Source organism: Scylla paramamosain, chromosome 6 (genome assembly GCF_035594125.1).
Source record: "Scylla paramamosain isolate STU-SP2022 chromosome 6, ASM3559412v1, whole genome shotgun sequence".
NCBI classification, from domain to species: domain Eukaryota; kingdom Metazoa; phylum Arthropoda; class Malacostraca; order Decapoda; family Portunidae; genus Scylla; species Scylla paramamosain.
Window position 1 is genome coordinate 22,239,497 of NC_087156.1, and position 5,000 is coordinate 22,244,496.

Genomic DNA, 5,000 nt, shown 5'->3' on the forward strand with positions numbered 1-5,000 from the left:
GGATTTCATTTCATTAATTTATTACGTCTAAACGTCAGACAGTAGATCAGAATGGAGACAAGACATGCTAATGGGGAACAGCTGATCCAAAATAAAATACAACGGGCACACATGTTTACTGAAACTTACGAATATTTATGCTTCTCTTCCTTAGTTATCATTCTCTAACGGCCCCCTCAAGAAACCTATCCTCATTAGGCTTCCAAGGACACGCGCGCGCCAGACGAACAAAGCCAGTTAAAAGCAGTATCAAGTGGAGTGTGGCCACGGTTGTCACAGGCGAGGAGGGAAAATTACGTAAGTGAATCGACATAAAATAATTTTGCTCTGTGACGTGAGTTATGTACAGTGATGCGTGAAATTCATGAATTCACTACACATGTTTCGTAAAGGGTCTGTAATAAGGAAGCGAATGATTGCAGTAGTAGTAAATATAATTAGTAAATGAGTCATTGTAGTAGTTAGATTTCTTAGCAGTAGAATCAAATATGACTGTAAAGTTTCGCCACCGAGGAGAATGGCATATAAAATTGCAATATTTCGGAATGTATGTATCGACTCGCTTGTCGAACTCTGGCGAAGCAGCGGAGGGAATCACCGAGCGAGGCAGCCAGGCGTGACCGGCTGTCTCCGTGAGGCGTGGCTGCCAGGGAGGGAAAGAGGGCGAATGTTTGTAACGGGGAGGAATGGGGAGATGATGTGGCAGGGAGGAAGGAAAGAGAGGGTGTTGAGGATAGAGGGATGGGAGGAAGACGGGCTGTTGGCACTACTAGATCTTGCTTTCTGGAGAAGTCTGCCTCTTGCTTCATATGACTAGTATTCTGAAACGCTCTGTTCTCTCACCTCAACCATTTTCCAAGGCTACATAGATGATTAGCCGGGTTCTCAAGATTGTTTCTTCTGTTAATGTTATAGAAATCCTGTTAATCTGTCACTAGAACCATAAGAAAAAAAGTCCTTAAAAATCCGTGTAACTTCAACTAGAACCTTTGAGAGTTGAGGTGCAGCGTAGAAGTGTTTCAAAAATACGGATCATAATATGGTTACGATATTCGTATTAGGAGATAAAGTCTTTGTTGGGGCGGCATTACAATGCATGTCATACCAACTTCATAAATAATACCAAAGTCAGGGCGTTATATGACAAGAATTATGTTTCTTTGACACACATGTATACGTCTTGGTCACAGGGGCTGAAGGTCGCATCGTCTTATTCTGTCTGGCAACCTACCCGGCATCCCTGTGTTCGAACCCATGTTTGCGTTGTGTCAGTAATTTTGATCACTCTCAATGATATATATGCGCAGGAATGGCGAATACTATTAAATAAAGTAAATTTTCAGTTCAAACTATAAAGTAGCAAATGCTGCTTGTGTATACTATTAATAAATAAATTTAAATAAATATTTCTACAGCGTACTGCATGAACTGCTTCAAACGGGTAAATTGCCAAGGTACGATGATGCAATTACTTTAAATGTTAATGGATGGCATTTTAAAATGGCATTTACGACGGTACTTTTAAGGTGTGTTATGTTAAGTTAGGTGTGTGGGACGTCCCTGCCAGGGTGCGGGACGTCCTTGCCAGGGTGCGGGACGTCATTGCTGGAGGGGATGTTCTTGCTCTTGCTGGGGAAGTATCCTTGAACGCTTGTTAGGCTTGGTGTCCTTGCGGAGGAAATGACAAGCAGAATCAGAGCTAAATATAAACTTCCAAATTAACAAAACGGAGAAAAAAAAAAAATCAAAACACATTACTATGAATAAAACTTCTTTAACCAAGAGAGAGAGAGAGAGAGAGAGAGAGAGAGAGAGAGAGAGAGAGAGAGAGAGAGAGAGACGATAAAAGCGAGAGACGATAAAAGCGAGAGACGATAAAAGCGACAGAAAAATGAAATAATTTACATAAACACAAGTGACTGCACATGAATAGACAGGTAAAAAAAAAAAAAAAGTAATAAAAAGTTACTGATCCATTCTTTGATTTATGAATTAACTCTCACATCAAAGGACTCGAAGTGAAGTGTGAAGGGAGACACGGGAATGATTAGCTGACGATCAAAGGGGACACACACACACACACACACACACACAAAGAAGAGTGAGTGTAGGTGTCCCCTCTCTCTCTCTCTCTCTCTCTCTCTCTCTCTCTCTCTCATCCATCCCACCCTCATGGTTCGCCCTTCACTCTAATTAACACTGCAGCACACTACACACACACAGAGAACCCTGCATGAAGCATAATATTTCGAAGCACAGTGAAAAAAAAAAAAAGAACGGGGAAAAATTATATTACCTGTGGGATGTGGCAGTGGTGGTGGTGGTGCTCCAGACAGTGTATAAGTGTGTTCATGTGCGTGTTCTGAATGTAGGTCTTGTGTTGTTATGCTTTTGCTGTACTTGTTCTTGTTTTACAGGTAGGAGCAGGTGTTTCAGAAGCAAGTGGCCATACCTGTGTTGTGATTTCCGGCTACTACATGGCGGTAAGAGAGAGAGAGAGAGAGAGAGAGAGAGAGAGAGAGAGAGAGAGAGAGAGAGAGAGAGAGAGAGAGAGAGAGAGAGAGAGAGAGAGAGAGAGATAAGGGAAAAGAGGAAAGAAGAGGAGAGGAGAGGAGAAAAAAAGAGATGGGAGAAAAAGAGGAGAGAAGAGAAAAAGAACAGAAAAGAGTAGAGAAAAGAAGAGAGAACAAAACAGAACAGAGGAGAGGAGAGGAAGGGAGAGGTGAAAAGGCAGGTGTAGGTGTATGTAAACGTGTACGTGTCCTCTTTACTCTCACAACCTTTCCCCCCAAACACCCTTTCAGCAACATCCCCCTTCCCCCCTCCCTTTTTTCCGTCTGCCCCGCCTGCCCCCTGTGTCCACCATTTGCTCTGACAGGCGTCCATAATGAGCCTTGCATATATTCACACCATTGCGCGCCCCACTGCCCTATAATCCACACACAGGTAACCCAGCGCTAATTACCGTGATGTATTATTCGTGTAATTACCTTGTTAAACTGAGCCTTGCCCGTCCGCTTTCATCCCTCCCCTCCTTTCTGTGTCTCCTCCCACTCTTTTCCTCTTAATTTCTCTTTCCCTTTCTGTATCCTTTACTACTGTTATCCTGTCTACTTCTCATCCTCCTTCCTTTATCTGTTCTCAGTGTTTTCTCGCCCAATTTTCTTCCTCTTAGTGTATCTCTTTTCACTGTTTTCCCCGTCCACTTTCATCCTCTTTCTATGTCCCCATACTGTTTTCCCGCCCACCTTTCTTCCCCATCGTCTCCCACGGTCTTCCCGCCTGCTTCCCTCCCTCTCTGCTTCTTCTATTTCTCTCATCTAGTTTCCTCCTCTTTCTCCATCTCCCACTCTTAATCCGTGCACTTCTTTTCCCTCTTTGCATCTCCTACTGTTCACCAATCCACTTTTCCTCCCTTCTCTCTTTCCACGTCCGCTTTCCTCTCTTTCCTGCATCTCCCACTGTTCTCCTTTCACTTTCCTTTCCTTCCTGCATCTCCAATCCACTTCCCTGCTACTTCCTGGCCTACTTTCGGGGGGGAAGGGGGTGGACGGCACAAGAGACCAGGTAGACACGATAGACAAGCAAGGCAAAGTAAGGCAAGGCAATGCAATGTAGGACGAGGCTGAAATTACCGCTTACTAATGGAGAGCGAGTAAAGAGACTAGAAATGACCTGTTAAACTCGACTGGGCTCTCATTAATAGATTATATAACTGGGTGATTATGTAGCTGTGCACCTGCTGCCGCCTCTTACCTGCCTCTCTCTGTGTGTGTGTTTGTGTGTGTGTGGAAGGGACGGTCACAGGTGGAGGGCGTGCTCGGCTGGAATAACCCGCTTGGTGTTGAGCGCTTTGTGGAAACTTTGTGGACGAGGTGACGGGCGTTTGGAAGAGCAGGAGGCGGAGGAGTGGAGTGAAGGTAGGAGGGAGAAAGAGGAGGAGGTGGACTAGAGGCGGAGGAGTGGAAGTGGGAGGGAGGAACGGAGAGGAAGAGGAGGACTGGAGGAGGAGGAAGGAGAAAGAGGAAGTGGGAATGTAAGGAAAAACGAACTGGAAAAGGAAGAAAAGATGGAGAGAGGAATGAAAAAGAAGGAGTCGAAGAAAGGAAGAGTATGAGTGAGTGAGGGAGGGAGAAGTGGTGAGAGGATAAGGAGGAGGAGGAGGAGGAGGAAGAGGAGGAGAAGGAGAAGGAAGAAGAGAACTTTCCTTCAAGAATATTCCACTACAGTTTTTTTTCTTTTTTGTCTTTTCAACGTCAAGTGTGTGTGTGTGTGTGTGTGTGTGTGTGTGTGTGTGTGTGTGTGTGTGTGTGTGTGTGTCCAAGTATGTACAATTCTTGCTTGCATTCTTAAAACATTTCACATTCTTCCACCACTGCCTCCCCCCGCCCTCTCTCTCTCTCTCTCTCTCTCTCTCTCTCTCTCTCTCTCTCTCTCTCTCTCTCTCTCTCTCTCTCTCACACACACACACACACACACACACACACACACACACACACACACACACACACACACACACACATACACATCATCATCATCCCGTGCTTGAAGGAGTAAGGAAGGAGGAGGAGGAGGAGGAGGAGGAGGAGGAGGAGGAGAAGGAGGAAGTCATTAGATACAACACTCTTGAACGGCCGTACCCTGAATACGTGTTATATTTAGCTACAGAATGAGTCAGGACGTTCCACTAAGCGAGACGGAAAGGGAGCGGAAGAGAGAGAGAGAGAGAGAGAAGGACAGGGTGAAACTGTGACGTCCGTCCGCCTCTCAATCATCACAGAACCTTGAAGAGAGAGAGAGAGAGAGAGAGAGAGAGAGAGAGAGAGAGAGAGAGAGAGAGAGAGAGAGAGAGAGAGAGAGTTGTTGAGGGTTTAAAAGTATGGTGAGGGTGTGGTGTGTGTGGCAGATAGGTAGACAAGTACTAGATGCAGACTGAATGATATAGACAAACTTATAAACAAGATAGAAATTTAAATTGTAGAAAATATGCGTGTAAGATG

The 5,000-nt window shown here is 44.9% G+C and overlaps 1 long non-coding RNA gene across 1 annotated transcript in view; it reads left to right on the top strand.

Annotated features, from left to right (window-relative positions):
• Positions 1 to 190: 190 nt before the first annotated feature.
• LOC135101420 (uncharacterized) overlaps positions 191 to 5,000 on the top strand; it is a 50,170-nt gene continuing 45,360 nt past the window's right edge. The window contains exons 1-2 of the long non-coding RNA XR_010269266.1: positions 191 to 297; positions 2,418 to 2,483. This is a non-coding gene — a long non-coding RNA (uncharacterized LOC135101420). The remainder of the gene's footprint in view (positions 298 to 2,417; positions 2,484 to 5,000) is intronic.